General features: G+C 39.3%; 1 protein-coding gene across 5 annotated transcripts in view; it reads right to left on the reverse strand.

Moving 5' to 3' along the window:
* The window catches only part of FHL1 (four and a half LIM domains 1), a 72,538-nt gene that overhangs the window by 45,445 nt on the left and 2,839 nt on the right, over nucleotides 1-24,254 (reverse strand). For 2 of the 5 annotated variants that reach the window (XM_079765562.1, XM_079765561.1), the window contains exons 2-3: nucleotides 19,531-19,631; nucleotides 300-370 (exon numbers count right to left, since the gene is read on the reverse strand). The gene's annotated coding sequence lies outside the window, so the exon portion shown is untranslated. Of the gene's footprint in view, nucleotides 1-299; nucleotides 371-19,060; nucleotides 19,078-19,530; nucleotides 19,632-20,610; nucleotides 20,679-24,254 lie in introns of those variants that run through there. The other 3 variants (XM_079765563.1, XM_079765564.1, XM_079765565.1) reach the window with 3 other exon arrangements.

A 24,254-nucleotide genomic window follows, 5' to 3' on the forward strand; every position in this document is an offset into this window, starting at 1 on the left:
CTACTGTTCATGCTGTGACATGGGCAGATCTTTATTTTCAAACAGACCTAACAGTTCTGCTGTACTTGACACATTCACTTTTCATGCCCCCAAATTAAAAGCAAATGAGTTTTTTTTTTCCTTGAAAAGGCATTCCCCAGAGAGCTAATATTTAGAAAGCAGTGATAATGGTTGGCTGGGTCAATTAAAATGAACCCTTTTAAATCTACTGTACAAATAAAGCTCTTCATACAATGTCAACCATAACACTACAAATTGGAAGGATGGAGATCAGTGTAAAAACAATTAGTAGTACTTACCTCACACTGGATGTGTGGACAATGGGATGTATTTGGCAAGGACTGGATATAGTTGTCAAGTTCCAATGTGCCTAGTTAGGAAAAAATGAAAATCAAGACACAAAATTACCTTTTCAGAAGAAAAGTATGAAATTCTAAAAAAAAAAAAAAAAGTTCAACTTCCTTTGAAATGGCTCATGGTAACGCATTCTACTTTGTATTTATTACCCTTAAAGTTAAAGGAAAACTGCCAAGATGTTCTGCATATTTCCCGAAATGTCTGTTTATCATATAACATTAGCACCGGCAGTGGATCTGGCCACCTCATTATCAAGCTGTATTAGCACAAACACTCAGCATTGTTAGTGGAGTGAGCTCATGGCCTATTTCAGTTTTAAATTAACATTTGGCAATCACCCGGGTAATCAAAACAAATGACTCAGTCATTTAGAATAGATTTATTAGTTGAGCCTTTCCCCCTCTTTTTAACATCTTTAGAATATTCTGCCACAGGAGGGCTCAGATCCAGACAAAATGTAGAGCACAAGTCACCAGAGGAATATTTAGAGGTGTTGCCATGGAGATGAGGTGCCCAGTGACCACTGAAGTTATCTCCAATCAACAACAGGATTAGGATGCAGGCTGATGGACAGGCTCATCCCAGTGCGGATGGTTCCACATCACATCGCTAGGAAACAGGTGTGCCCTGGTCTTTTCCTATCACAGCACAAAGACAGTACACCCTGATCTGCTGCCCTCTCCACAGACACAGTCATCCCCCTTATTACCTGCCTCTCATTATTCAGATAGGACTGCCTAGGGCTAAGGAGAGAGGAAGTGTGATCACTGTATTATCCCTAATATGTGAAATATTGAAATTCATACCAAGAACACTTTCATATCAACTGTGAAATTTACACACAGCAAAAAATCTGAGGAAAAGACAGCTTCCTGAGAGAAAAGCCCTGTCTGTTCTATTCACTGCTCTAATCCCATGCCCAGAACAGTGCTTGGCATACAGAAGTATCTACCAAATGAAATAGGGCAAACATAAATAAAGGATTATAACCAAGCTCCTAATAGTCCCCACCCACCCCCAACCGTTTCCACGGTGACCATCAAACAAGCAGTGGTTAGTGATTTTTACTTTTATTTATTCATTTTTTTAATCCTCACCTGAGCATATGTTCATTGGTTTTTAGGGAAGGAGGAAGGGAAACTTTAATGTGAGAAACATAGAAAGAAACATCGATTGGTTGCCTCCTATATGTGCCCCAACTAGGGATCAAACCCGCAACCTAGGAATATGCCCTGACTGGGAATCGAATCCACAACCTTTTGGTGTATGGGACATTGCTCCAACTAACTGAGCCACCTGACCAGGGCTAGAGATTTTTAAAAATGTTAATGTACTGGAAAATAAATAGCTGGTCCAGTTAGCTCAATAGGCTAATGGGATCATCTGTTTAGAGATCGTAATGGCAACTGTTATAGTTGAAGATAACTTTTCTGAACTCAAAATGGACAAGTCTGCTGACTATAGAGTCAGGGTTCTTGTATACCAGGTCAAAAGCCCAGAGGAAAGCAAATTTGTGCCAGCAGTGAAGAGCTTTCACAAGCAAATATTTGAAAGGAACACCTTCTAGTCCTCTTCCAGCCTATACTTAAGTAGAGAGAATATTTTCAGTCTATCATATGAATATGTATTACTTGTTTCATGTTATGTCTCCTTTGTCCTACAGGACTTCAACTTTCTTGGTTGCGGGACAGAATTCCTTATTTCTTTTCTATCTCCCATTACTTAGCATGGTTTGTATATACAAAACACTTTGCTCAGTCTCACCTCCCGCCACCCACATCTATTCATATGGAAATCAAGGTGCCACACCCTTTCTTCAGCTGCAGCAAGAATGCAGCATGGCACAGCTGTTCACAGCAAAGGTGCCAAAGTCAATGCCTAGGTTCAAATGCTGGTCCCCACCTCATATTAGCTGTATAACCTCACTCAGCTGCACAATGGTAACCTATGTCACAGAGGTTCAGTAAAGTGGCAAGAGGGCACTGCAAGTAAAGCACTTAATAGTTCTTCACACATAAAAGGTACTCAATGAATATTGGATAAGTATCATTATAATTATAGCAGGTGTAGAGTAAAAATTTTATCAAACTTGGATAATGATTTCATATGCTACCACAAATGCTTGGGGCCAAATATATCCCTCTTTAGATTCTACCAAACTTGAACTTCCAACCTGAATCCACCACACTCTAGATTTAGTATACCTTTCATTTTATGCACTCTCCGGAATAGATTTTTTTCCTGGAGATGGATTTGATACATACTGGGTTCAACTTGAAGGAATCCAGTTCTCTACTTAAAGAAGCAGAATAGCTTCTTCCCTAAGACCCTAACCCTACCAGTACTTTCCCTGCCTTATCTCTGTCTGCTCTCCACCTCTACATGTTCAGGCTTTGAAGGGCTCCTGGCAGGTGGGGTACCAGAGAACTTGTCTTCTAGTAACTACAAGACGCTCTCCCTTTCACAGGAAGTCGTTTCATGTCATGCTCCATGACATCCCCCAGAGGGCAGGAGAGAGAAAGGCTCAAAGGCTGAGTAGGCAGAGCTCTCACGTTGGGTCCAACTTGGGGCCCTGTCAGGGGAGGTTCCATAGTTCATAGCTTCTTCATCAAGAACTAGACCACAAGAATGACAAAAATAGACAGCAAGATTTTAACAGCATGTTCAGTTCTGTTTCACTTCATTGTCTGTGCTAGTGTGCCCCACTTAACATTTAGTTGGGTTGGGAGAATGAAAACACTCATAGCAGGTAGTATTGTATATACTTTTGAATCTGCAGTGTGTAACTGTATGCCTCTGACCAGACATAATATAAATTGTGTTGACAATATTGCGCAAGTCAAAGAATAAAAACAGAACAGCAGCCAAGTACACTGGGTAAAATGTGATGACAGCAAAAAATCCAAAATAAAACCCAAACACTTTAGGGGTCAGTCATGCTTTTAAATAAATCATGGTAATCTTATCCCACCCTGACAGAATAAGTGAAATTAGACATTTATATCATTCTAGAAGAAGCCAGTAGCTATGTTCTTGTCACATTTCACATACACAATCATTTTCCTTCAGGTTTAACAATAGTATTGTGGTCACGGCCACTGGCGACTCTATCACTACTGTCAGCCAAGCTTTAACGGTCCCCATATCACCAATCAATTGGGTGAATTATGTGAAAAAAATGCAATCCAGGGACCATGGCTGTTTGAATGAGCCTAAAAGACCAGCTGAATCAATCAAAGTGGATGAGCCCCACAAATGCATTGTCTTCCTTTAAATTCTTTGAAAGTGACTGTCATGGCAACCATTCCTTAATATTGTCCTTTACAATATTCTCTCCCACCTAGAAACCAGAGAGTGGTGAACACCAAATATATTCTTAATTAGATATATTTGTGATGACACCAGGTGGCTTAGACTTCTCATTGATCAATATACTGTTACTCAAATGTTTACACTGTGGTGGTCAGAAACACAGCCATATGTACCTTTCAAAACACATTTTAAATGTTACCATAAAATCCAGTAATAAATACACATGAGATATCCACTGGTTCATTTCTTTTAGCAGAACTAATAAACTGGCTCTCATTCAGCAAAATAATTTATTGGTATAAATAAATGGTCTGCTCAGAGGAAATATGCTTAATTTTTAATAATTTCAACATAATCAAGATATGCAAAATAATCAAATATTTAATATCTCAATAAATAAACAAAACTCAAAAGGCTATTATGATATAAAATATGATAAAATCTAATTTTGTTTAAAAATGAAATTTCCATTTGACCCAGTGATCCCACTTCTAGGAATATATCCTAAGAAGCCTGAAACACCAATCAGAAAGAATATATGCACCCCTATGTTCATAGCAGCATTATTTACAACAGCTAAGATCTGGAAACAGCCCAAGTGCCCACCAGTAGATGAATGGATAAAAATGCTGTGGTACATTTACACAATGGAATACTATGCAGCTATAAAAAAGAGGTTCCATAGTTCAAAGCATAGAGGGACCTGGTGAGTATTTTTTTTTAATTTCTTTATTGATTAAGGTGTCACATATTTGTCCTCATCCCCCCATTCCCATCCCACACCCCTCCCCATGGATGCCCCCAGCCCCCTGTTGTCCTTAACCATTGGTTAGGCTCGTATGCATGCACACAAGTCCTTTGGTTGATCTCTCCCCCCTACCCCCACCTTCCCCTACCCTCCCTCTGAGGCCCGACAGTCCGATCGATGCCTCCTTGTTTCTGGGTCTATTCTTGTTCATCAGTCTATGTTGTTCATCATTTCCCCTAGATGAGTGAGATCATGTGTTACTAGAAATATACTTATAAGAACCGAATGTGAGACGAGCAATAATAGTTATGCTGACAGGCAAATGAATCAGTCTGTAGTGAGTTTCTTTCTGGACCAACAGTTCTTTTGAGACCCAATTTCAATGTCCACCAGTTCCTTATGTGTACATGTCGGCACTGACTTTTCAGCTCTGGACGGTGGACAAATGGTGGTAATGCAGGTCCGACTCCCTCTGGTTTGGTCTCGCCTGGACCCAGGGGCACGTCTTCACCCGGACTCAGGGGCACGTGGCCTCACCCGGACCCAGGGGCGCGTGGCCTCACCCGGACCCGGGGGCGCGCGGCCTCACCCGGACCCGGGACCCAGCCTCACCTGGACCCAGGGGCGCACGGCCTCACCTGGACCCAGGGGCGCACGGCCTCACCCAGACCCAGGATCCAGTTTCACCCGGACCCAGGGGTGCGTGGCCTCTCCCGGACCCAGGGGCGCCTGGTGAGTATTATACTAAGCAAAATAAGCTAGTCAGAGGAAGACAAGTATCACATGTTCTCACTCATATGTGGAATCTAATGGACAAAATAAACTGACAAGCAAAATGAACACAGACAATAGTGGGGTGAAAGCCTGAAGAGGGGACAGGACTGTGAAGTAGGGGTTCAATGGGGAGATAAAATGGGATACCTGTAATACTTTCAACAATAAAGATAAAATCTAATTCTGTGTCCTTAAATTAAGATTTAGCATAGAGTATATCTGGTAATGTGTATCAGGTGATATACTCTATACCAGTGGTTCTCAACCTTTCTAATGCCGTGACCCTTTAATACAGCTCCTCATGTTGTGGTGACCCCCAACCATAAAATTATTTTAGTTGCTATTTCATAACTGTAATTTTGCTACTGTTATGAATCATAATGTAAATATCTGTGTTTTCCGATGGTCTTAGGTGACCCTGCTAGCGGTTCTCAACCTGTGGGTCGCGACCCATAGGTTGAGAACCGCTGCTGTAGAGCCTAAGACCATCGGAAAACACAGATATTTACATTACAATTCATTAACAGTAGCAAAATTACAGTTATGAAGTAGCAACGAAAATAATTTTATGGTTGGGGGTCACCACAACATGAGGAACTGTATTAAAGGGTCGCGGCATTAGAAAGGTTGAGAACCACTGCTCTATACTATGTCTAGAAGATCATCTATTCCACACAAGTTTCTAAATTTATTTTATGTGATATAATCATAATATTCTGCACAATTTGTAAGAGAAAGGTTTATACTTGTGCAGTTTGGGAAAAGATAAGTTATACTTTTAACAGTTATATCTACTAGATATACTACATGTTTAAAATTGTGACCACTCTATATTTTCCCTATATTTTTTCTTCAGGAAACTAAAAAGTGCACAGCTTTACCAAATTAGAGTGGTGAACCATTTTTAAACCTTGCATTAGAATATAGATAACCCTTTAAAATATGGACTTTGCTTTTATAGGCTTCCAAACTAGTAAATAAAAGCTGTTTTTCCTCCTGGATATGGCACAACCTATAAACTCACTAAAGGTGCAAACATGAGCAGTATCCCCACCATGCCTCAAGTACACCCAAAGGAGCTCTTTTTTTTCTTTTTCTTTTCTAAAATATATTTTTATTGATTTCAGAGAGAAGGGAGAGGGAGAGAGAGAGCTAGAAACATCAATGATGAAAGAGAATTATTGATTGACTGCCTCCTGCACATCCTCCACTGGGGATCGAGCCTGGAACCCGGGCATGTGCCCTAGACCAGAATCGAACCTGGGACTCTTCAGTACACAGGCCAATGCTCTCTCTACTGAGCCAAAACAGCTAGGGTTGAGGAGCTCTTTTGATGGGCCATTTTTGGATGCAAATTTAAAGAAATTTGTGGTCAAAAGGGGGGATAAGCAATAAAATACATCTGTTTGTTTTTTGACTGGAGTAATAAAACTTTGAGAGAACTTTTGCACCAACAGGAACTACATCTTATTAAAAACTTCTGCACAGCAAAGGAAACCATCAATAAAAAGAAAAGGCAGCCCGGCCGGTGTGGCTCAGTGGTTGAGCGTGGACCTATGAACCAGGGAGTCACAGTTCCATTCCCAGTCAGGGCACATGCCTGGGTTGCAGGCTCGATTCCTAGTAGGGGGCGTGCAGGAGGCAGCCAATCAATAATTCTCTCTCATCATTGATATTTCTATCTCCCTCTCCCTTCCTCTCTGAAATAAAAATATATTTAAAAAGAAAAGACAAACTACTGAATGGAAGAAAATATTTGCAAATCATGTATCTGATAAAGGGCTAAAATCCAAAATAAAGATTTGGGCAAAAGTAGGTTTACAACTGTTCATATGGAAAATAATACAATAATTAATAAGTAATAATACAAGAATAAATTGTATTTCGGGTACTCACAAATGTAAACTTACTTTTGCACCACCCTGTATATAAAGAATTCATATAAAAACAAAGAAAACCAATTTGATTATAAAATGGGCAGAAGGTCTGAAGAGATAATTAAAAAAAAAAACCCATACAGGTGACCAATAAACATATGAAAAGATGCTCAACGTCATTAATCAATGCAAATTAAAACCACAATGTGATAGGATAGCACTTCACATCTATCAGAATAGCTATTAACAATAAATCAACAAACAAGTGTTAGCGAGGATGTGGAGAAAAGGGAACCCTCGGGTACTGTTGGTGGGAATGCATATTATTGGTACAGCCACTGTGGAAAACATTATGGAGGTTCCTCAAAAAATTAAAACTAGAACTACCATATAACCTAGCTATTCCACTTCCTGGGTTTTTATCCAAAGAAAATGAAAACACTAACTTGACAAGATATATATACCCCCATGTTTATTGAAGCATTATTTACAATAGCCAAGGCACAGAAACAACTTAAGTGTCCATTGGTGGACAAGTGGATTACAAAATTGTGAGACACACACACATACACACACACAATGGAAGTATTGTTTAGCTATAAAAAGGAATAAAAATCTTGCCATTTTCAATAACATGGATGGACTTCAAGGGCATTATGATAAGCAAAATTATTCAGATAAAGACAAATGCCATATGACCTCTCTTACACGTGGAATCCTATATAATAAAAGCCTAATATGCTAAGTGTCCAGTCATCCATTCAATCAATCAAAGCGTAATATGCTAGTGATATGCTAAGGCCACTCAACCACTCCATATGACGTGCACTGACCACCAGGGGGCAGACGATCTGACCAATAGGTTAGCTTGCTGCTGGGGTCCGGACAATGGGACTGAGCAAGATGGGCCGGACACTCCCTGGAGCCCTCCTGCGGTCCCTCCCCAGCTGGCCAACCTCCCTCACCCCTCCCCGGCCCCGATCATGCACCAGTGGGGTCCCTTGGCCTGACCTGTGCCCTCTCACAATCTGGGACCCCTCAGGGGATGTCGGAGAGCTGGTTTTGGCCCGATCCCCAGGCCAGGCCAAGGGACCCCACTGGTGCATGAATTCGTGCAGTGGGCTTCTAGTATAAAACAAAAACCAAGTGCATATATACAAAGAAAGGACTGGTGGTTGCTAGAGGCATGAGGGTGGAAGAAATAGATGAAGGGGGGTCAAAACCTTTTTTAAATGACTATTTTTCTGTGTATATTGTTGCATAATTGCTGGCTAATGAGCTTTATGAGACTAAAGTAAAATTGAAAAGTAAAAAAAATACTAAACATTAAGAATACTTTAAAAAGCTGTCAATAACAGATGAGAGGAAACTAAAATCATCAGGCGTTAGGAACAAATGGGAATAATGCAAAAAGAAAAAAGAAGAAAAAGGCAAAATACAGCAAAAATAATGGAGAAGCAAATGTTTGCTAAAGTCAAAAGGTAAAAAAAAAAAAAAAACCTTGAAATTCTTGTCCTTTGCCCTAATATTCAATGGTATTTTTGTTTTGTTTTTAAAATAGGGAGATTGATGTCCTTTTAATGGCAATTACAACAGCTCCCAAATCAAACAAATGATAAAATAAAAATTCACTTAATTGACTGATAGGTTTGAATTAGTCATTGCCAAGTTTACAACTTTCCCACAACTCCAAGCATTCTTTCTTTAAGAGAAACAGGGTTTTTGCCCCCCTGCCATGATGACCCTGAGTAGCTTTCTGGATGACTACAATTCTGTCTTTTTGTGTAACTCACTGAGGAACACCCATTCCCCAAATCAGAACTCTTAAATCAAAGCAATGGAGGACAAAAAAAATAAGTACATATCCGTAAGACCTGACAATTCTGATAGCACTGGCTGTCCCAGAAGTCTGAGAGGAACTCCTGAGTTAAAGACATTCAAACCTGCCTCTCACTCCCACAACCTTCACCAAATCCTATTTTGTCCTCTAAACGAGCATTCATACTTTTTTCTTCCTTATAATCTCAGTTCTACAATACTAATTTATCCCATCATCACTTCACACCTAGACTACTTCATCAGACTTAATTCTAGACATGCTCCCTTCTTCTATATGCTGCCAGAATAATCTTTCAAATGGACCACCTTGCAAGTATCACTCCTTTTCCCCAAGAACTTCCTTTACTGTAACCTAAAGGCCATTTTTTCTAGCATGAAATGCAAGGTCTTCCAATCAGATTCCAACCCCCTTTTCACCTTCCCCAAACTCAACGCTGGTTTTGGCTGACTCCTTTCCTCCGATGTTTGTCACGTCTGGAGAATAACAGGTGCTCATGCCACCCTCCCCTAAACCAATGATTCCAAAATGGGCTGCATTAGGGACCCAGAGCAACTAGTTATGTTTTGGGAACCTGAAGTTCCCCCAGATGAAACCAATGTGCATCCAAGTTTGAGAACTGCCCCAAAATTCCTACAGCACAGCTGTCAAAGTATAATGAACATCAGAATTCCCTGGGGGCAAATGGGTTGTTAAAACAGATGTGGGGGGGGGAGAAGAAAAACAGATTGCCGGGCCCCACCCCTAGTGTTTCTGATTCAGTAGGTCTGGGGTGGGCCCATCGATTGGCATTTCTAACAAGTTCCCAGGTTATGCTGATGCTGCTGGTCCAAGGACACCACTTTTAGGACTGCAGCTCTACAGTTTTAATTAACATAATTATATAGTGTAAATATACTGGTATGTATCAAATAACATTTCATTCAACGTCACTTTGTCATATGCGCTGCTGTAGGAATGAACTCTTTTGTATATCAATTAGCCTATGGTAAAACTGGTTTCTTTACATGTTATTTCGCTTAAAGTCTCAGAACCTATCAACGACATTAAGGACTTATTGGACATATAATAATATGTACATACAATAGTTAAATTATTATATGTACAATTTTTTTAGCAAAAAAGAATGTAGCATGTTCTGCTAGTTTAATTTTTTAACACATCTGTTTATGAACCAATCCTCAGAATGTTTTAGAAATTATCTAGTCCAATTTCCTTTTTATAAATAGACTCCGGAAGGGGAAGTGATTTGTCCAAAGGATCATAGGGTTATTGGCAGAACTTGGGCTAAGATTCAAAACTCTGAATTCCTCCTCCCCCTCAGTTCAATACTCTTTCCACCACATCCTTAATACATCTCTAAGAACTTCTCCAATTAGAATGGACGTTCCTTGCTTGAAGAGATCACTTTTGTTTTTGATATTCCCCACAGCATCTAGCAAGCCTAGCAAAGTGCTTAGCACATAGAGTAAGCATTCAATAAACATTTACTGATTTCATTTTATGAAGTACTTGGCCTCATACTTTGTAAGCTGGGTTTGGCATAGTGCTGGCAATTGGGCAGCTCTGCTCCAATCACTTAGCCATAGAGTAAATCCTTCACATCACCATCATTGCTGGTATCTGCTATGGGGACAATAATAAGCACATAAACACAAATAAATTATAGGGGTTTTAATAATGGAAGGAATGATAAGTTTATAAGGTGACACTTCAGTTCTCAAGTTGGGTTCAGAAAAATGTTTACAACGTACCCTTTTTATACCTAACAAACCAGAACAGCAGTAAAAACCTGGCAGTTAAAGAAGTCTAAAATACACTGCTTTGGTAGTTAGAATACTTAGGCCAGTGTTCGGCAAACCGCGGCTCGCGAGCCACAGGCGGCTCTTTGGCCCCTTGAGTGTGGCTCTTGCGCACATACAGTGCGATTGAAACTTCGTGGCCCATGCACAGAAGTCGGTTTTCGGCCTGGGCGAGTCTGTTTTGAAGTGGTTCTAACGCTGAGCCACACTCAAGAGGCTAAAGAGCCACATGTGGCTCACGAGCCACGATTTGCCGACCACTGACTTAGGCCAATGGTCCCTCAACTTTTTTGTGGTGAGGCCCTCCTTGTTCCTTAACAGAAATTCCACAAGCAATTGAATTAAAGGTAAAGAGAAGAGAGGGATGGAGGGAGATGAAGAAAAGCTAAAGCTCAGTGGGAAGCAGCTGGGTGAGCCCAAGGGGCAAAAGGATGTTGTCACACACCTGGCCTTGTATGCCATTGCCATTACACCTCCCCAGACCATCCAACTATTCCCAGCAGCTTCACTGGGAGGTGGATGACTATGCTAGGTCTTATGACTCACTGAGCCCATTTATACCTTATGATGTGGACAGAGTGATCATTTTGCCATTGCTACAGTGCAGAACTTGGTATTAATTGTGACGATGACCACAGGAAAGCACTGGCTGTGCCACTATTTGGTTCACCACTGGCACAGAGTAACCCACAATCTTGGCAACTGAACAGGAATCCCCAGCCCCCATCATGGATTGTACTTCTAGGGCAGTGATGGCGAACCTATGACACGCGTGTCAGCACTGACACGCGTAGCCATTTCTGATGACACGCAGCCGCTGAGGCGGCCGCATGCCGAGGATGAAACATTTGCTGCTCCTGAGGATGAAACATTTGCGAAATAATGTTTTTTCCTCAAAGTGACACACTACCCGAGTTATGCTCAGTTTTTTTGGCGAAGTTTGACACACCAAGCTCAAAAGGTTGCCCATCACTGCTCTAGGGAGAGGTTTCCAGTCTAGTCTCTTTCTCCTTCCCCATTAAAATTTGCTGCTTATAACAGATGTAGGCCAGTATAGTAAATCAGGCAAGCAGTGAAGCCAAGAAAAAAATATATGTATTTTTCTAATAACAGGTGTAACAATGAGTATACATAAAAGACCCATACCTAAAAAATTACTTCTGATATACAAAATAAATTGTTAATGCCCTTGACAGTGTGGCTCAGTTGGTTAGAGTGTTGTCCCTTACATCATAAGGTGGAAGGTTCAATTCCTGGTCCGGGCACTTACCCAGGTTTCAGGTTGTGGGGTTTGATTGTTTTCTCTCTCTCTCTTTCTCCCCGCCCTCCACCTTCCTCTCTCTATAACCAATAAAAATTATCCCCGGGTGAGGATTAAAATTTTTTAATAAGTTACATAGGTGAATTCTATAAACAATTCCCTCCTTTATTAGTATTTTTTCAGGTAATTGTATAAAGTTTTTCACTCTGGGTCTAATTACACACCTGATGGACACATTCCATGCACAACTGTATCCCCAAGATATCTAACCCTTGAGTGATCACTCTAATTTATGTTCTTTTTTAAAATATATTTTATTTATTTTTTACAGAGAGGAAGGGAGAGGGATAGAGAGTTAGAAACATTGATGAGAGAGAAACATCGATCAGCTGCCTCCTGCACACCCCCCACTGGGGATGTGCCCGCAACCAAGGTACATGCCCTTGACCGGAATCGAACCTGGGACCCTTCAGTCCGCAGGCCGACGCTCTATCCACTGAGCAAACTGGTTAGGGCTAATTTATATTCTAATTCTCGATGCCTTGTCAGTTTTTTCTCTTCCGATGACTTTATCATCACCATAACATTTGCTTATCCTCTCAGTCTTAATGTCCTTCTCAGCCCCAATCTTCCACTCTTGCTCCCTTCCTTATTACTTACTGCATACCATAGAATGATCTGTTTCACAGCCAATTCAAGAAAGCAACACATACTTGCAGTTGCTCATAATAAGCACTCAGTTCCAATATATAGAAACCATTTACAATAAGACTTTTAAAAACCGAATCTTTTCACACAGGTTTAGTGTAGAGCTGGCTACACTGAGTAACTGCATAGAGGTTCTGGTGTTAGAGGTCAATGCTTCTAAGAGGCCTGCAATAGCCTTTGGCCCAAAGCAATCAAACTCTAACCTGGATATTGGCTTAAAGAAGGCATGAACTCACAAACTGTCACTGTTGCTAGTGACACCACAAGTGCAAGGGTGAAAAAGGGCTCATTGGGTTGTAGGGCAGGGGATTTGTCAAGTCTGGAAATCCACTTGCAAAGATGGCACAATGTCCCAATGGTGGCAAAGTCCCAACCCAATACTCACAATGACCGGTCCAATAACTACTGCGCAACCAGATGGTACTGGGCAGCTCTTCCACAAGCTCATACTCTCACTTTTCAGGGGATCCATGATACAAAGTTATGTCACTCAAGAAGCACTTCTCTTATTTTAATAGTACTTAAAAATAAACAGTGCACATTCAATTACAAGTTAATAATAAAAATTGCCTGATATATTCTTTGTATTTCTGAGTCCAAAATGTACAAAGGTTTTTTAAGATTAATATATATATTTTTAGCAGTTTTAGGATTACAGAAAAATTGAGTGAAAAATAGTTTCCATACACTCAACATCCTCTCTTAGTTTCCTCTATTATTGACATCTTGCATTACTGGAGTATATATTTGTCACAACTGATAAGCCAATATTGATATATTGTTATTAACTAAAGTCCATAGTTTACATTAGGGTTCACTCTTTATGTTGTGTATTCCACAAATTTTGACAAATGTTGAAGGTTTTTTTTTTAATCCTTCACAATACATTGAGGAATAATAAATCACCTTACCTAAAGACAATTTTAATTGCTTTAGCTTTGTAAAAGGAAGTTTCATAGTGATATTATAATGTAAATCATTCGTTTCTCTTTGATGATTCATGGTTTCAAAGACTGTCTATAACATAACCCTGCAAACATATTTGACTTTGATTATCTGAAAACCAACCATTCACAACTCTCAAACATCCAGCTTGGCTCTAAACATGAAAGGAGTTTGAAGAAATTATTGGACCACAAAAGGAAAAATGATAAAACAGCCTCCAAGACGGTATCTGACAAGAGGCATTAGTCTGCTGATGACTCGGTCTGGATATGTTTATAAAAACAGCTGTGTCATTAAATTTTTTAAAAATTTAAATAAAATTGGGTTGAAGTGAACATGATTTTGTTGACCACGTTCATGAATTATAGATGCAACATGCATTGGTTGACTTGTATGATGTACCTGCATAGACAAAGAAAAACCAAACTCCTGCTTTTTTATTGAAGGGTTTCTAGGGCTGTGTATCTGCTCCTGAGCTTTTTTTTTTTTAAGTATGTGTATCCTTTGCTTGTATTTTGTATTAAAAATAAGAAAAGCAACCCTTTATTGTTGAACATGTTGCATTGTCCCCTTTATTCCGCCCCCCCACCTCTTTCTGAGACATTTGAAGCAAGTTATTTTTTTCTGTATATTTTCTGCTTTTGTAAGATTTTGTTTTGTTTCAAAATAGCGTTATAAAAGGGCTTGCACCCTCAAAACCAGTTGTATCATAAGAATGCGGAGCAGTGTAAGGAGTGGCATTAGGACAAAAAGATGAGGAAGAAAATTGGGGAAGGAAGACAGAAGTCAGGAGTAGCAACAGAACAGAGAGCCAGCTAGACATGAAAGCACAATGACATGAAATTTTTGTGAGGGTAAATAAGGAAGGACAATAGTATGGCCTTTAAATTGCTTAATAATTGTTTGTTCAATTGACTATATCAATGAGAAAGTAATATTGAGCATATTAAAAGTTTGTGTAAGTACATAAAGATGATACACCAATGCACAGAAAATTCACTCTGAATCTGGTTGAAATCTTTTGGAAAGCTCAAGGGATAGGATTATTCCTGAGTAATAATAAAGATACGTTAGCTGGAGGTACTGATACATACACACACACACACACACACACACACACACACACACACACACTAGTATATATGCATACCGATGTAAAATATTTACCCTCATTTTTCATTTACAAATAAACATGAAATACATTTCAAATTATTTTATTTGTCCTGTTCTTGAGGAATTTGACATCTCACTACAACTACTTCAGAAGAACATACACCACTTTCCATTTCATGAGAGTTATTTTTCTCTTGGCTATAATTTCCCTTCCATGTAATGAAGCTATTTAATAAGGATGCTGTAGTTTACTTGCAGGCAAATTTGTTAAGAATATTTAGAAAATTGGGATAGCATTATTTTCTTAAACATAGAAAAGAAATTGCATTTTGGATATAAATATAGTCTTTGGATAGAGAAGGCTCCAAAAATTTTCAAGTCTAAGTTTAGAAAGTGGCTCTCACACAAAGCAGCTCAGTGGTTGCTTGGGGACATGGGCAGAGGGAAGAATGTACTGCAAAAGGGGCCTAAGGAAACTTTTGTGTGAGTGATAAAAATATTCTACATCCTGATTGTGGCAGTGGTTTCATGGGTACATACATTTGCCAAAACAGCAAATTATATGCTTTAAGTAGTAAATGCAGTTTGTTTTATGTAAATGATACTCAATAAACTTGATAGTAACATTCCACAATGTGTATGTATATCAAATTCTCACATTGTACCCTTTAAATATGTCCAATTATATTTGTTAATTATTCCTTAATAAAGTGGGGAGGAGTGGATATTTTTAAAGTAACTTTAAGAAAGGCTGACTGCTTATTTATATAGATCATTGATTTTCAACCAGTGTTCTGCAAAAATTTTTAAAACATGCAATACCTGACTATTTAGTCAGGGGCACTGACTTCCTTTCCCTTAGACTATCAAATAAAAAAAAAAAATGACAACAGCCAACACAAAAAATAGCCATTCGGGGTGCATGAATCAAAATTAAACTTTTTTTTTCAGATCAGCAAAAATATATTTTTTGGTGTGCCACAGAATTTTAGTAATTACTTTATGTGTGCCATGAGATGAAAAGATTTGAAAATTGCTGCTATATATGCAAGTATAAACTTTCACCACCTATTAGCTTAGCTGCTTAGTTTCTTTCCTAAGTATGGTTAGGTGCGCTTACTACACTGGAAATTCCTTCCAAGTTCCTTCCTTAAAAAGAGGCAGAGCTTAGGGGGAAAAGGTTACTGAAGCTCTGCCTCTTTTAAGGCACATTGTTGGACCCTTTCACTTACATGTTTATTTCTCGATCTGGTTAAGTACAGTATTTCTAAATATCAACCTTCTGTTTTTAGAGTACCCTTTAGTGAAGCAGGTGAAAAGCAAGGTTGTATGAAAATCCTAAGCCATGTTGCAGTTGGATGTGCTTAGCACAGTCCCAAGGGACCACACATGAAATGAAGAATTGCTGTTTATCTGTAGCCAGAATTTGAAAGAATACTAAATGCGTGACCATCATTACTTTTGTTTTTGGCTTTGAAGCTCAAGAGACTTTGAATAACAATACAAGTTGTCTAACAACCAAATTCAATTTCAGCTCATAAAAATTTTGAACCCAGCCAGCTGGCTCAGTGGTTGAGCGTCAACTTATGAACCAGGAGGCCCCGGTTCGATTCGGGGTCAGGACAAATGCCGGGGTTGTGGGCTCAATGATCTCCAGTATGGGGCGTTTGGGGGATGGGGAGTGGCAGCCTATCAATGATCCTCTCTCATCATTGATGTTTCTGTCTCTCCTCTCCCTTCTTCTCTGAAATCAATAACAAAATATTTTTTAACATTTTTTTGAAGAAACACACAAAAAATAGAGCCACAACTTCTTGTGGCCTAGAAGAAAATGGTCCTAGGATCTTAAAACTTGAATTAACCCTGGCATCTGGAGATGTGGAATCTTTGACAAGGAACTTACAGTGTCTCCTTAGTTTCCAAAAGCTATCTGGCTAGGAACTTTATTATTTCAAGTATTTAAAGCTATAATTTTTTACAGGACAATTCTTAGAATATGTTGAAAAATAAAATTTTGTTAATTTATATGTCTAAATCCACTACTATGGCTTAGGGATATAACATTTTTGAGACTTTATAATCCATGTGTATGTATCTTTGTGTCTATGTGTACTCTTTAGTCTCTTAGAAACCTGTGTGGGCAGGGGACACCTGTTACTTCAGCTCACCTGGACACATGAGAAGCCATATGATTGATCATGTCTATAGGCAGATGCTAACAGTTTCACAGGCAATAATTATATGTAAAACTAGACCCCACAATCACTGACAAACCAATGCTTAATTTCGTCCTAATAAAAGCACACATTTAAAAAATGTTTTTATTTATTTTAGAGAGAGAGAAAGGAAGAGGAAGAGGGAGAGGGAGAGGGAGGGAGGGAGGGAGAAACACCAATTGGTTTCCAACCGAAACAACCCTGACACACCCCAATTGAGGACTGAACCTGAAACCTGGGCATGTGCCCTGGCTAGGAATCACACCGGTGACCCTTCAGTGTACAGGATGATGCTCAACCAACTGACCCACACCAGCCAGGGCATAAAGCACACATTTTTAAACTTGACAGGAGTCAAGCAGCCTTATCCACACTCTAAAACTGAAAGTGAATGGCAAAAAGTATAGATATTTAGTTTTGTATCATCCTTGTCAAAACAACCTTGATAAGGCCTGGCCAGTGTGGCTCAGTTGGCTGGGCATCAAAAAGTTTCTGGTTGATTCCTGGTCAGGACACATGCCTGGGTTGCGGTCTCAATTCCCATTAGGGAATTGTGTAGGATGCAGCCAATCTATGTTCCACTCTCACATTGATGTCTGTCTGTCTGTCTGTCTGTCTCTCTCTCTCATTTTCTCTGTCTCCCTTCCTCTCTCTAAATATCAATTTAAAAAACCTTGATGATAAAATCTAAGTATCCTTAGCTATCACTACCTTAGTATTGAAAAGTATATGTAAAACCTTGCGGATACTATAAATTCTTGTGATTAGACTATGGATGGATCATTTTGTATCTTGGAATATATATAAAATCCAGAGTTTTATGTGTATAATTAAAATATAAATTCTACAGGAAGTAATGTGCTGACCACAAAGACATATTTGATTGTGCTTTTCTTTTTAAAAATGTTTTTAAAAAATATATTTTTATTGATTTTAGAGAGGAGGGAGAGGGAGAGAGAGATAGAAACATCAATGATGAGAGATAATCATCAATGGACAACATCCTGCACACCCCCTAACAAGGGATTGAGCTTGCAACCTGGGCATGTGGCCTGACCAGGAATCAAACTGATCTCCTGGTTCATGGGTTGATGTTCAACCACTGAGCCACACGGGCCAGGCAATTGTTCTTTTCTTTTTATAGGTTTCACTGCATTTTAAAAAAAAGTACACACGGATCTTCTATCTATCTGTGCATTTCCACCTACAGAAGTTCAAAAATAAAGTACAATAAATCTCATTGTTTAAATACAGAAGAAAACCCATTTTCTACTAGGCATACAGCGTGCTACTTGGAAGAGCTGACAATGCACACATTCATTAACAGGCATGAATGAGAAACAGGAGCAAAAACTCTTTAAGAACACACCCCTAGGCAAGGGTAAAATTTCCTCATTTGTTCAAATAGTAAGCCCTTAGCACTGAGTATTCATATGCATTATTTCACACAGGGTTAGCATTTGCTGGGGTCCTGGCTATAGAGAAGGGATGATTTTGTGTTCACAAGTTTATAAGTATAGGGGTAAAAGAAAGTTTACAGTTGTTCATATGAAAAATAATACAACACAAAACTGTTTCTTGTACTCACAACTGTAAACCTACTTTTGTCCCACTCTGTATATGCGGCCTATGTTATTTCTGATCATATTTTTGTTTAATTCTATTCTATCAGTGACATTCTGCACTGAATGACACCAGCTCTTCTTAGCCCAGATTTGCTCCCAACAGCAGCTTCCCTGCCCATCTTAGGCTGAAAAAAAGGACCTGGCCCAGTCCAGGTTGGTAACTATAATACTGGTGAATGGGATAAGGAGTACACAGTAGAACGTGAAAATGATGATGTGGATACACTGAGAACCAAAGGGGAAAAAAAGAAAGTGGGTAGAGTCAACTGTACTAAAAAAAAGTCACCCTAAGAGTGAAAAGGACACAGGCAAAGGAGACACAAAGAGAGAGAGAGCCACACAGCTACAAAGAGAGACAAAGAGAGCAGGGGACAGAGAGGGAGGAAAGCTGAAAAACTTTTTTAATAGTGCCAAATTCAAACAACAATTATGTCTGTTAATGATGCCACATTGCCAGCATTTGCTATAATTTCTTAACTTCTTACCTAAATTTGGAAGCAGATGCAATCTTTAAAATTTCTTTCCCACAATTTTAACAGATATCTCATTCTATAAAGGAAACAAATAATTTTGTACAGCAACAGCTTTAATTGTGTTCTTCTGGCTTCCATGTGTAAAGACTCATAAAAGTTGTTTTCTGTTCCTCTTGTTTGGCATGTTTGATATGCCTTGGTCCTTGCCCCATAGGCCAGGGAAAATTAAACCAAGGGCCAGATGCACAAAAGAGGTTCCCGACCACTGATACTCAATTTCAATAAAGTAAACTATATGAAAAATTCTTGTACTACTCACAACTGTTTTGATCATTTTCTGAAATTAGGAAATATTTGGTCTTTTTTTTGTATCCTTTAGTATAGTTAATATACTTCCACCATAAAAGCCTGTTATTTTGAGGGACAGGCTAACAAAAAGTTCTTGGCTATGAGAAGTTTGTAATTAGAAAATAAAAACTTACCTAATATGGAGGAATTAGAACTTCATACTGGAACTCCAACATTAACACATTATATGATCTTCGAACAGGTGCTTGACCTCTTTGAGCCTCCTTTTCCTCACCTGAAAAATGAAGGGGGGGTATTGATAGTCCCTTCTAGCACTGAAATTCTATCACTCAAGTTTGAGGAGGAGATATTTTAAGGGGATTGCATGAACAGGCCACAGGACAGTCCTCCAACTCCCTGGCAGCTTTCTCATTTCACTCCTTATGCCCATGAGTTCTATCTAGAGATGCAACAATAATTCAGAAATTTTGTTAAAATTAAAAAAAATTAATTTAGACTATACTTATAGGTTGGAGATTTTACAAAGAACTTGAGTTCACAATTTTAAAAAAATCACTGCATTTTAAAAAGAAATACAGCCCTGCTGGTGTGCTCAGTGGTTGAGCAGCAATCCATGAACCAGGAGGTCATGGTTCAATTCCAGTCAGGGCACATGCCCGGGTTGTCAGCTCAATCCCTAGTAGAGGGCATGCAGGAGGCAGCCGATCAATGATTCTCTGTCATCATTGATGTTTCTATTTCTCCCTCTCTCTCTAAAATCAATAAAAAACATACCCTATATAATAAAGAGTTAATATGCAAATTAACCCTCATACCCTCACAAGATGGCCGCCTACAACCAGGCCAGCAGGGGGGTTAGTGAGGGACAACCAAACGACTGAACAGCAGGCTGCATAGGGCGACCAGGCCGACGGGGGGGGCCATGAGGGGCGACCAGGTTGGTGGGGGGGCAGTTGGGGGTGACCAGGGCGGCACCCAGAGGAAGTGAGCAGCGATCAGGCCAGCAGGAGGGGGCAGTTAGGGGCAACCAGGCAAGCAGGCAGGTGAGTGATTAAGAGCCAGCGGTCTAGGATTGTGAGAGGGATGTCTGACTGCCGGTATCAGGCCTAAACCGGCAGTCAGATATCCCCCAAAGGGTCCCGGATTGGAAAGAGTACAGGCTGGGCTGAGGGGAACCCCCACCCATGCATGAATTTCATGCACCGGGCCTCTAGTTAAAATAATAAAAAGAAATACAAAACATTGTCACTAACTTCTGGGTGGTGAATTGTAACTCGTTTTTATTTTCTTCTTTAGACTTTTCTGTATTTTCTGAATTTCCCTACAATGAAAAAGTACTACTCTTATAATTAAAAAAATTAGATTTTCAAAAGGACTAGTGTGTTCTTACAAGTTTGATCTGATCTCTCAAGTCTATTCTAAAATCAATGGGAGGGGGGCACAAAATCAGACAGTATCACAATGAGTATCCATACATAGTTGTTGATTACCAAAGTAGCTGATTGCTGTAGTCAGAATCAGGACATTATTATTACAATCAAAATCTCCAGTTCACAGTCCTAAGTGGAAATCAAAACGTGCATTTTATCTAAATAATATTTCTTTTCTCCCCAGCATACTGGCCCTTGAGAATCATGGTTAAAATTCCTTTCCAATTTAAAGTAAAGGAAATGAAACAAGAGGTTCTTCTTCTACCCACAAAAAAGCTTGCCAGACAAAATAAGATTGTTAATGGCTGTTTCTTATTTTTTCTCTTTTTATGCTCTAAAACACAACATAGCAAAAGTGAAATATTTAGCTGTCAAAACAAAACACACCCTCATATGAAAAATGAAAGTATGAATTTGATGCAATTTTTTTATAAAAACAACTTCCAACAACTTTCATAGAAAAAACACAAATGCTTAAATTGTGTAAAAAGATGACAAACCAAACATTGCATTACTACATTTTATATGGCAGTCTTAGAGAAGGTAGAAGGTAAGCTGCAGAAAGGATCTAAATACAATTTAGTAACTTCCAGTTGTACAATTATCAAAAGTTTTCCAAAAATTCAAGTAAGATAGAAAATGAAGTTTCTAAAATGATGACAGGCTTAGTTTGGGTAGATCTCCAGAACAAATACCACGTTGCACTCAGTTCTTATCTGTTGAGGAAGGTATAGCAATTGACCTCTCCATTCTCTACCTGAATATAATCCAGCAACTACAACACATTACCACTTAAATTACTTTTTATAGGACTGGTTACTCACCTCTCTGCAGCTTGCTCCTCAACTCACTCCTTTCATCAACCCCAAACTTTAGATCAAGCAGCAGGGGAAGTGGCTTAGTCGTGGGACTTAAGTTCAAATCCCAACTCTGCTGATTATTAGTTGTGCAAGCTTAGACAAGTTACTTCACTAATCTTATCTGTGAAATGTGAATAACTACTTTGCAGAGTTGCTAGAAGATAAAATTACATAATGGGTGTAAATTCAACTCATGGATTTTCTAGAATTATTATAGGCCTTCAAGTAATATTGGTTCCCTTTCCCCCCCTACTCCTGGCTACTTATTCCAAGTATGATCAAATTTAGGGTTCATGGTTTTAATTACTCTCAAGCAAGTTCAATGATATACAGAACATGTAGTAATTTTAATTTTGTTAAGTAAGATTTTGAATAGAGCAAATGCCCCAGGGGAGACAGTATGATATTGTGCTTAAAACCATGAACTTCTGAGGAATAAACAATATTTTGATGTCTACTTCCAACCTCGATCAGCTGTGAGACCTAAAGCAAGTTACTTTACCACTCTGAGCCTGATTCCTTATTTATTAAATGAAGAGGATATACCATGCATACCAAGTGCCTGGCACAGAGTAATTACCATCAATGGTAGCTGTTATTGGTCTTTTAATTATTCAGGTCCATGCATGGGAATCAGTCACTTTTAAGACTAGTAAAGTGAGCTCAACAAACTACCAAGTCACATCAAGAAACTGTCATTGTTCTCTACTCTCCTGAAGTTACATTTTATAGCATTTTGTAGAGGAAATTACATCAACCTCAACACTATTGACTTTTTGGTTTAGATCACACTTTGTTGCGGGAGGTGGGGGGTGGGGGGAGGTGAGAGCCAGCTCTGTGTGCTATAGAATGTTAAAGCAGCATTCTTGGCCTCTCAGAGGCATGCCAAGCCCCAAGTTGGAATAGCTAAAAATGTCTCTGGACAATGTTCAATGTTTCCTGGGGGCAAAACTGCCCTTGATAGAAATCACTGGTCTTGCATTCTTCACAAAAAGGGGAATTCTCAAAGATCTCAGGAGGTAGCCCTTCAGGAGGGCAAGGGTTTACTGGAGCTACTATTTAGTATTAACCATTCTTCTGGGCTCCATCATCTATTATTATCCACTAGAGGCCCGGTGCATAAAATTCATGCACTTGGTGGGGTGGGAGGGGGTCCCTCAGCCCGGCCTGCACCCTCTCGCAGTCTAGAAGCCATCCTGGGAGCCCTCGGGGTATGTCGGACATCCTTAGCACTGCCACGGAGACGGGAGCCCGGCTTCTGGCTGAGGGGCGCTCCCCCTGTGGGAGTGCACTGACCACCAGGGGGCAGCTTCTGTGTTGAGCGTCTGCCCCTTGGTGGTCAGTGCACATCATAGTGACCTGTTGTTTCGCCATTCGGTCTATTTGCATATTAGCCTTTTATTATATAGGATAGGATAATTCTAAGTTGATCACAGAAAAATAAATTTTTTGGCCCAATATGCTGTCAGAAGATGCTTTAAGTCACAGGAAGGAATGCTGGCCTGGCCATCTTCTCACTACTCTATAAAGAGATACAAAATGCTGAATCTAAATATCAAGAATTTTACTACGTCTTATTTATTTTACATAAAACTTATCTTTTAAAAAAGACCATAAAGCTTAAATAGACTTAAAATTATATTATTACTCAAAATGAAAAGTATTATTAGTTGGGGAGGTGAGATAAAATTTATGCAGTGAACAATTCTCTGGAAAGAAATGACTCCACTGTTTGCATGGCTAAAGCATATTTAATATATCTAATAAAGTGCTATGCTAGTGTCCAAAAGACTGGACAACTCTCAATTATTCACAACAAATTTATTGTCTATCTTTCATTTAGTAACTGCACCAGAAGGCAGAAGTCATTTCTTATCCACTGTGCATCGCTGCACCTAGCACACAGCCCCCAACAGAGAAGGTAACCCAGTAATGTTTGTTGAATAAATGAATGGTCAGATACTCTGCTTAATTAAGTATTCCATTGACAAAAACAAAACAAAAAACACCCAACCCAAACCTTTCTTTGCTCTTATCCAACAGGAACTGAAAGAAAAGCTCTTTTAAGAGAAAATAATTACAGTTGACTCCCTTTTACCCCAAATCCCAACAACTGGAAAATTCAATTAACAAAAAAAATTTTTGTAGGCAAAAGTTGGGGAAAGCAGCCAAAGAGTTAAGTTCAAGCAAGTGCCAACATTTGTTCAACTCCCACAAGGTTATAAAAGCCAATGTTACTGACACCGGAGGGGAGAAAGGGAAGGGTGTGGGGAAGAAGGGAACCAGGAAGTGGAGGGCAGGAAAACAGGGATCAGTCTGGGGATGTTAGCTTCCATTCCTTCAACAAACTTATTTTTTTAAATGGTGTGGGGCAATTTCTTACACAAAGTCTTGATTCACAAATTACTTTTCAAATGGGTGTTAACAAAATCTTTAAGGCTATTTAGAAAGATATTTGACCATATATTTGTTAATTTCTGAAATGTCATCTTTTTTTCCCCTCCCAGTCCCACAGGGCAAACAACAGGTTCTCAAAAAGCTGGGTAAAAGTCACTCAATTTACACTTTCTTAAATACAGAAACTTGAGGCCCACCACCCATCAACAT

Source organism: Cnephaeus nilssonii (genome assembly GCF_951640355.1).
Source record: "Cnephaeus nilssonii genome assembly, chromosome: X".
NCBI classification, from domain to species: Eukaryota; Metazoa; Chordata; class Mammalia; order Chiroptera; family Vespertilionidae; genus Cnephaeus; species Cnephaeus nilssonii.